Here is a 10,476-nt window from a genome sequence, read left to right as displayed (position 1 = left end):
GTGAAGAGGATCCTGTACCTACTGGCTTCCATCTAGAAGGTGGTAATTCAATGGTTCCCTACACTTTTAACACAACTCTGTCCTTTTGCATTACAATATGGTGCAGAACTTTTGTGTTAAGCAGTCAGTGAGTATTGATACCAGTTGCCTTGTATTCTCCCACCTCCTAAACAAGATCCAATACTTTCTTGAACCTTTCTAATGCATCTACTAATACAACTACTTCTGGGACAGACTTCCATAATTTCATAGCTGACACTGAATTGTTTTTTTTATACAACAGCCTAAAACCTCTTTGTTTCATCACTCAATGGATGCCCTTATTTCCTTAGTAAATCTCTATTCGTCGATAAAACACTGGAGGGTTTAGTTTAGTCTGAAAAAATTGTCATGGAGGGTTACACCAAAACCTAATTATTTCTTATCAGGGCACCCACTGCAGACACATGTAAATAATATACAAACCACTCTATACTGTACATCTGTGTTGCCATTTATTGTGTGTGGACTGTCGTTGCCCATGTTGCTATAGCATTCCTTCAATTAATACTCAACTGAGATTCAAGAAAGAACCATGTCAGTTTTTTTCGATAGTAGAAATTAAACCTTTAATTACATTTACATTGCCATAAAGTATTTGCCCAATGCCTTTACATTACCTATCTGACTCCCTGTGATCGCCTATGAGGGGGCTGCCATATTTGTGCAGCAGGAGTCCATTAGTATTAGAAACTCTAACTGACAGGCTGAAATGGGACAGTCAGGTTGGCAAAATAGTCAGGTTTAGGAACTTCAACCAACAATTACTTACAAAAACAACCTATAGGTAACTTTTAGGGGCAGATTTACATAGGGTTGAATATCGAGGGTTAATTAACCCTCGATATTCGACTGCCGAATGTAAATCCTTTGACTTCGAATATCAAAGTATTTACCGCAAATAGTTTGATCGAATAATCGAACGAAAAATCGCTTGATCGAACGTTTAAATCCTTCGAATCGTTCGGTTCAAAGGATTTTAATCCATTGATCGAACGATTTTTCTTCGACCAAAAAATTGCCAGGAAACCTATGGGGACCTTCCCCATAGGCTAACATTGCAACTCGGTAGGTTTTAGGTGGAAGTAGGGGGTCGAAGTTTTTTTTTTAAAGAGACAGTACTTTGATTATCGAATGGTCGAATATTCAAACGATTTTTAGTTCGAATCGTTCGATTCAAAGTCGTAGTCGAAGTAGCCAATTCGATGGTCGAAGTAGCCAAAAAAAACCATTCGAAATTCAATTTTTTTTTATTCTGTTCCTTCATTCGGGCCCTTAATGGGCCCCTTAATGTTCTGTACATATTTTACATATTTTAAAAAGTAGTTTTTTTTTGTGTCAGTATCACTTTAAGTCACAGCTTAAAACACATAAAGGGGTGGTTCACCTTTTCGTTAACCTTTAGTATGTTATAGAATGGCCAATTCTAAACAACTTTTTATTTGAATTATTTGCCTTCTTCTTCAGACTCTCTCCAGCTCTCAAAAGGGAGTCACTGAACTCATCTTTTAAAAAACAAATACTCTGTAAGGCTACAAATGTTCTATTCAGGCCCTCTCCTATTCATATTCCAGTCTCTTTTTCAAATCAATGCATGGTTGCTAGAGTAATTAGGGACCCTAGCAACCAAATGGTTGAAAGTGCAAACTGTAGAGCTGCTGAATAAAAACTCAAAAACCCCAAATAATAAAAAAAGTTAAACAATTGCAAATGTTCTCAGTATATCACCCTGTACATCATACTAAAAGTTCAATCAAAGGTGAGCAACCCCTTTAAAAGGCATTTGTGTGGGTCTATTTGTGTGGGTCTATCACACAATAATTTAAGGAGAAGGAAACTGAACAATCACCAAGGGGGTGCCAAAAGTTAGACACTTGCCTGATACCCTGGGCCAGTGCTACTATCAGCAGGAAACTTTTCCAAACCTGGAGGTCTCCCAGTGAGCACCACGTAGCGATCATCTTCCTGCTTCTCCTTTCTTTGCATGGGTGCGTATGTACAGTAGGGTGAAAAGCCAAAATTTAAAAAAAAGTTCCGGGATTTTGGTGAGAAAAGAATCAAAAAGAAAAGTATTGATTTGTAGTGTTCGATGAGAGGAACCCTGTACCGGGGAAGTTTTCTGCTAACAGGAGCACCAGCTCAGGGTATCAGGTAAGTGATTGAATTCACTTGGGGGTGCCTAACTTTTTACAGCCCCAACTGATTTGTGATTTTTCTTTAATAAAAGCTTGCAGATTTTGAATACTTGATTTTGCCACAATCCCTACATATCACTTTAAGAGGCATATTTATCAAGGGTCGAATTTCGAGTTCATGGGAGTTTGGAAAAAACTCCCATGAACTCGAAATTCGAAAAAACCCTGACCAATCGAAATGTTAAAAAATCACTCGATTCAATTAAAAAAACTCGATTCAAATTCAAGTTTTTCTCCAAAAAAGGAAGGCTGCAAACAACTCCAAATTGTTCCCAGGACATCCTCCATAGGCTAAAAACAGCAATTCTGTAGGTTTAATGGGGGCGAATAGTCGAATTGAATTCTTAAATGGCCAGTACATGATAAATTTTGAAAAACTAATTCGAATGTTTAGTAAAAACTCAAATCGAAATTTTAACTATTCCCTAGTCAGATTCCACAAAAAACTCAAAAATTTGAATTCGAAAATCAAATTAGAAAATTAGATTTTTCTCTTCGACCCTTGATAAATCTGCCCCTAAATGTGGCCACCAACATAATTATTTTTACAATATTGTTGGAAACATCTCAAGGAGGTTTCTATATCAACTAAAAACTGTATACAAAACATTTTGAATAGTCATGCATTTATATGTATAAGGCTTTCATATATATGTATAAGGCTTTCATATAGTAACATCCATGGTGTGGAGGGAACAATGTTTGAAGACATGGATACAGAGCACATGGCAGTTAGAGGACTGAAAAAGTCATGCAGTTATTGCAGTCATAGACAGAATCTTATAGCTGGTCAATCATTCCTGATGCACTGCAAGGCAAATTCTCTAATAACAGAGAGAGACCATTGAAAGGTTTCAGCAAAGGTCAACGCTAAAGATTGCATCTTAGCAGAATTCAGGCAGCAGAAATAATTAAAAATTATTCTCTTCTGACCAGAGGTCTCTGTATATATGGAATATTTTCATTTTCAAATGACCTTAAGGCATTTATAAATAAAAAAAAAAATCTGAAGCCATATAACCCCCTGATAACTTTCAGCACAATGCATTTGCTAAATATTTTCACATAGAGACTGGTCTTTTCATGTGATAGTTGACTTTTAAGCCTCCCCTTGATCCTTGGTTTATATATTCAGTATGATTTACTGTAAGCTTTTATATCTAGCCTGTATTTGAAAACCTGAACAGTAGAGCCAGGGTCTAAAAACATAAGAGAATGCTAGATTAGACCAGAAATGCATTTTGATGCTTATCAACCATAATAAATCTAGAAAATTTGTATGAAACTAAAACAAAATCCTGGAAACCTTTTATTTCGGCACTACCCTATAATTGTTTTGGAAAGGGCTCTATAGATAGTCTCTATAGATTTTGTTAAATCCGAGTGCTTTTATACAGGTCACATAACTCTGAGGTGACTTCCAATATCTTTATAAATTTCGGGAGGGGGTGCATTATTCATTATAATCTGCAGTGTGCATGCAGTGTCTCCTAGGAGCTGTCTGCCTTGCTCTATTTTAATATGCACAATGTTCCCCCTGTAGTTGAAGTATTTTCCCTGTAGTCACTATAGTATGTACCTTTTTTTTGACTGGCTTCAGTGACATTCTGACCCTCCATGTCAAATTGCTGCAGACTGAGAGCAGTGGAAGAGTGAAAGGAAACACCGAGGGTGGGAGGCGCAGTACTGGTGGGTGGGAGGGAGAGAGAGAGAGAGAGAGAGAGAGAGGTAGACCGGAGAGGGACAGATGGTGAAAGGGGATAAGAAAGTCTTGCAGGCAGCGAGACTGGAGTGACTTATGGTGGGGGGTACAGAAACCACTGTATGAGAGGTGAGGGGTTAAGGATGAAGGAGGATGGCTGAGAGGGGAGGGGGAGATCGCTAAAGTAGGAATGCTGAGACGTGAAGTCTAAGTAACGCAAAGGCTAAGTAATTTGATAGGGGGAGATCTGAGCTAGATATGTGGCCAGGATGGAGGAGCAACTTGAGCCTGTTTGGATGGATTAGGAATATACCAGACGAAGCAAGACTGGAGAGAGAACAAGGGTGGGGGGCAGAAGGAGTGAAACTGGAGATTGATTGATGGATGGTGGGGGGCAGCAGGTGAAGTGAGGTCGGAGAGGCGCAGAGGGAGCGAGACGGATGGAGGTTGGGAGTGGAAGACAGAGCAGGACCGAAGAGGGACACAGGGTGGGTGAAAGACCAAGAACTGAGAGAGTAAGAGGGAGCAAGACTGGAGAAAGCATATAAAATGCATTTTAGGACATCCTCAGGGGAAATCACTCTCTTGCATGCGATCTCCTAAGTCAGAGGAATGTATCATTGCCTGCTTTTTCTCTCAACTGTCCTCAATGGCTGATGTCACACCTCCGTCCTGGGTCCTTGGTCTTCCCTCATCAGCCCTCCCTCCTCAGTCATCATCCCTCCCTCCTCAGCTCTCTGCCCTCACTCCTCAGCCATCAGCTGTCAGCCCTCCCTACTCAGGTTTCCGCCCCCCCTACTCAACTCATTAATCAGCGCTCATCTTCCCTATAGTCACTTGTTCTTGTCGCATTTTTTTTAACTTTCCGCTTTTACTCTTGTGGTGCCATTTCTCTCAGGGAAGATGCGCGCTGATTAATGAGGGCGGAGAGTTGAGTAGGGAGGGCTGAGAGCTGATGGCTGAGGAGGGAGAGCTGACAGCTGAGGAGGGAGGACCGATAAACCAGGACAGAGGTGTGACGTCAGCCTTTGAGGTAAGAGAAAAAGCAGGCAATGTTGCATTCCTCTAGCTTAGATCGCATGCAGGAGAGCGATTTCCCCTGAGGATGTCCTAAAATTGTGTGCATCATTTGAAATAAGGAAGTGGGGGGGAAGTCCGAGGCTAGGGCGACACTCTGGAGTGAAAGCTCCGGGGATAGTGCGCAATGACAATTGCTAGCTCTTTAGTTATAAATGGAGCATTCTAACGTAGGAATGCACCGTTTAAATAGTGAATAAAGTACACCTTACCCCTGACATGACCAAACTATAGATTATATAAAAATATTAAAATATTAAAAATAAAAGTTTAATTGCATTAATCAGCTAAAGGATAACGACCAGTTTCTATACTTTGGTCAATATCATTCTGCGGTGTTAAATAGCAAATTAATGGTGGAATGTAATAAAAGTCGGTAATGGAAAAAATATTCGCAATGCGAAAAGTTATGCCTCTGTGCGAACAAATTTGCCTTTGTGCGAATTTCATATAGCTGTTGCAAACCTGGAAACTGTTTAGCTACCACTTCCGACAGTGGAAGAAGGTTTGCGAGTTTTATAGTTAGCGCAAATGCTCAGTGAATGTAATAAAACTTCTTACTGAAAAGGTAATGCTTGCTCCAAAATATTACTACACCTTCAAGTACTTCTTAAAAGTGTGCAATTAAAATTCGCAATGCGCAATTAAAATTCGCAATGTAATAACAGTTTAAGGAAGAGTATTACATTAAGAAACAAGACTTTTTATTCTAATTTGTGCTAATAGTTTTGCTCTTTGCGACTTTTATTACATTCCCCCATTAAAATTTTTACACTTGTTTTCACACAATGTTTGAGATTTTTAAGTGAAAAAGAACTTGAATATAAAGATTCAGTAAATTATTTTTTCATGATAACATTTTTGAGTTTTGAGGTTTTTAATAAATAAGCAAATTTTTCAGCTTTTTATGGAAAAAATTCACAATTACATTTTTGATAAATCTAACTTTTTGTCTGTCTGTCTTACCACTCACCCCTGTCCTTAGTGACTATCTTTCTCAGCTTTTACCTGATTTCTCACCTCCTGAAACTATTTTCTATTTGAGTTTTGTAAAATGTTTAGTAATTACTCCACAGAAGAATGATTTATTAATAATAAACTTTGGGGAACAGGGTAATTTTTTATAATGATCTCACTTTTAAAAATCTGTTTAAACACGCATTCAAATGTGTGCTTTTAAAAAAAAAATGAATTACACAATCCCTCAGCTATTGATAAATCAGACCCATAATAAGCACCATTCTGCATTTAAGAGGATTTATCAAAAGTTTTATTGTTTTGAGTATATAAAGATTTAGGGGCACATTTCAGTCAAATTTTTCTGGTTGGGCTTTTTGCCTCAAAAAATGCGTTATTATGCAACAAAACTTTGATGAATCCAAAAATACTCCAGCTAAAATCTGTCTAAATTGTAAAAGGAAAATCTGCCCTTGACTTCTGCATGATTTTAAGATGTTTCTTGTCTTTATGATCTTCTAGGGTTTTGGGCCTGATTTTCGTTTAGGGCGTCAAATCGAAAAAGTTCAAAACCCACAAATTCAGATTTCAGAAACTCAGATTCAATTTCAAACTTTTGAGATAAATTTTTTTTAAGTAGAAAAAAAATGTGAAATTTCGATTTCTAATAAATCAGCCTCTAAAATGTCATTTTTTCGCCGTTTCGAATTCGCGAATTTTTCGGCGAAGCGAAACGGCGCAAATTCGCCCATCACTATTCCAGATAAAAATGCAGGCGGTTCTGATAAATATTATAGATAATTGGGGGAATGTAATATGTGTAATATGCAAAAACCATTTGCAAAGACCATTTGCATTAGTAACTCTGATTGACAGGTTAAAAAGGGACAGTCATGTTGGCAAAACAGTCAGGTTTAGGAACTTCAGGTAACAATTAAAGCAGACCTATCAGCGAAAATCAACATGACCCATAGGAAACTTTAGGAGCCCATTTATTAAACATCAAATTCATCTGGTTCAGGTTTTAAGGGGAAACCCCAGAATTTTTAGAGGAAAAAAAAGACTTGTTAAAGATTTATCCAATAAAGGGTCAGATTTAATTCAATGAGAGAACATTTTCTCATGGTTTATCACGTGAAAATTGAACGAGATTCAATTCGAGGACAACTTTTCTCCAAATTCAGTCTTAGTTTTTTCCCATAGACTTTAATGGAGTTGTCACGTTATAAAAAAGAAGATACCGTACGTTTTTCTGAATTGAATTGCATCTCGAATTATCTTGTCCATGAGATTTCCCCTGAAAAAGCTTCTACTCACTGAATTTGAAACTAACCCAAAGTGGAGGTTTCCGATAAAGTTGACTTTTCCCAGCGAGTCTATTCAAATTTTTTGCACCGACTTTTTTTGAGAAGAATTATATATAAATATCAACCTTGCATCATGTCAGGAGTGTCCCTGTTCTTGACATTATGATCTGCACTGTTTTCATAGTAACATAGTAAGTAAGGTTGAAAAAAGACACACGTCCATCAAGTTCAACCTTTCAGTTTTTTTTGTTTTGTTTTTTATCTGCCTAACTGCCAGTTGATCCAGAGGAAGGCAAAAAAAAACCATCTGAAGCCTCACCAATTTGCCTCAGATGGGGAAAAATTCCTTCCTGACTCCAAAATGGCAATCAAACTAGTCCCTGGATCAACTTGTACTATGAGCTATCTCCCATAACCCTGTATTCCCTTACTTGCTAAACGGCCATCCAACCCCTTCTTAAAGCTATCTAATGTATCAGCCTGTACAACTGATTCAGGGAGAGAATTCCACATCTTCAAAGCTCTTACTGTAAAAAAACCCTTCCGAATGTTTAGGCGGAACCTCCTTTCTTCTAATCGGAATGGATGACCTTGTGTCAGCTGGAAAGACCTACTGGTAAATTAAGCATTAAAGAGATTATTATATGATCCCCTTATATATTTATACATAGTTATCATATCTCTCCTTAAGTGCCTCTTCTCCAGTGTGAAGATCCCCAATTTGGCCAGTCTTTCCTCATAGCTAAGATTTTCCATAACTTTAACCAGTTTAGTTGCCCTTCTCTGTACCCTCTCTAATACAATAATGTCCTGTTTGAGTGATGGAGACCAAAACTGTACGGCATATTCTAGATGGGGCTCTATACAGTGGAAGAATGACCCCCTCCTCCCGTGACTCTATGCTCCTTTTAATACAGCTCAAGACCTTATTTGCCCTTGATGCTGCTGCTAATTTTTTTCAAATTTGACCAGTGATAAATCTGCCCCTTAGAGTTTTTGCCCCAAAAAGCCATCCAGATAAATTTAAGGATTAGCAAATAACCCCCTTAATGTTTAAAAGTTTTTTCAGTAGACTTAAGGTATAGTGATCCAAATTACGTTTAGACACCTTATCTGGAAAAGTCCAGAGCATTCTGGATAGCAGATACCATACGTACAGAGAAGCATAAAGTGAAGTCACTGAAGTCCCATTATTATAAAATCTACTAAGGCATGCAAAGAATATTAATGTTTAGGGTTATTACTTGGTTTAATGCTCCATGTGCTTACATATATAATATGGCAAATTTGCTGTTTGATTGGCTTGCAGTGCATTGCCAAGGAATGAATGTGAAACATGTCTAGCTGTGCTCGCTCATTTGACTTCAGGTTTGATCATCCTGGTCTAGGTCAAAATCCACATTGCAAAATAACATTGTACCTCATCTTCCATCTGTCTTATTATTCCCACTGTAAGTATATAACAAATAAAAGCTCATATAAAGTTATGGCATAATTTGCAACTTTATGTGGTGTAGAGTTCAACAAAGACAATTCTTCTTATGGTCCTCAGACTCCCTGTAGCTTAATGCAGGGCCAAACGGAATTGTCCAGCTGTCACATTTAGCCACTGTGAACGTTAACTGGGAAAGATTCGCAAAAAGTACGGTATTCAATTGAGCACTAATTGAAACATTTAATATCATAAATGCCAACATTTTGTCAGGCAACAATGAAAAATATAATCTTTGACTTCCGCAGTTATGGCGTGAAGCATTAATCTATTCCGAAGGTTGATTTTTTTTTTTAATAAGAGAATGTAATTTGAACTTCTGCGAAGATAGCAATATCACACAATGTCAAGAAAATCGCATTACAATGAATGTCACCTGAGGTAAACTTATTTTGCTCTGATCTCAGGGGGCCAGCGAGGAAATGACAGCATTGAGTTTAGCATCTGTTTCAACACCCTTAAATGAAAAACTAGCTATGCCCACTTTATGAAGCACCATAACAATGAATCTGGCAGGCCTGTACACTGAACATTCACATGACAGTTGGAATGCAAAGTGACATTTCTTTATTTAGGAAAACAAAAGTGCAGAGCATGTTGACCACAGCGCTTCAATGTCAGTGTTTTCCTGACTTTCAGGAGGAACACACAATTCCACATATTAACTCAGCAGTAGATATTTGTATTTAATGTCTTAATTTCCGTCACAGGAAATGATACATTCGTAATAGAAGGATAAGTAATAAATCAACATTTTAGGAGGCCCATTTATCAACATCATTCTCATTGCTTTAGAGCAGGGGTGTCCAAACTTTTGGCTCGCCGGGCCACATTGGAAAAAGATTAAATTGTCTGGGGCCACACATGACATACACAAAAACACATTTGATTTGTAAAAGTAAAGGAAATATACAGAAAAGAACTAAAATGCCAGTTGGATAACCAGATGGAGCTATACACTGGAATATGGGACACCTGGATATTAAATAGACTTATTATTATATTATTATTACTAACTGGGCAATGGGCAGAACCCCCCCCTCCTCCTATTTCCTCGGGAACCAAGCGTTTCAAACTGGGCCGCATTCATATGCATCCTGGGCCGCATGTGGCCCTCGGGCCGCAGTTTGGACAGCCCTGCTTTAGAGGTTTTGGAAACGACGAATAAACTAATTTTCTCTAAAACCACGAATGCCGTGTAATTTATTAAAATCCTAGTATAAAAAGTACAAATGAAAAAAAAAATCCAGACCATGCTCTAAAAAATGCAAAGACCTCTAAAACCTCTCAAAATTAGAGTGTTTCGGACAATTGCTAGCGAAAAAATCTAAAAGTCTGAATGGTTAAAAAACTGTTCAATAGGATCAGTGCAGCTGCCATTGACTTTTATAAGACCTTCACTGGCTTTACTCCGCAAAGTTTTGTATTAGAGTTTTTAGAGACATTGAAAAAAAAAAAATCTTTAATTAGTGAAAAAATAGAAATCCGAAATGTTAGTAAATCAGCCACTTACAGAGGATCATTTATCAACATTTTCATTTTAGTGGTTTTAAATAGTGATGAGCGAATCTTTACTGTTTTGCTTAGCCAAAACAATTTGTGAAACTGCTGAATAATTCACGAAAATTTTTAAAAAAACGTCATTAGCAGAGAATTTTTTTAGGCAACTTTTTTGTAACCGAGCAGTTTTTTTCAAGCCAATTTTGG

The sequence above is a fragment of the Xenopus laevis genome, chromosome 5L (genome assembly GCF_017654675.1).
Source record: "Xenopus laevis strain J_2021 chromosome 5L, Xenopus_laevis_v10.1, whole genome shotgun sequence".
Taxonomy (NCBI): domain Eukaryota; kingdom Metazoa; phylum Chordata; class Amphibia; order Anura; family Pipidae; genus Xenopus; species Xenopus laevis.
The sequence above is the reverse complement of the archived record's forward strand: the minus strand, read 5'-3'. Positions refer to the sequence as shown.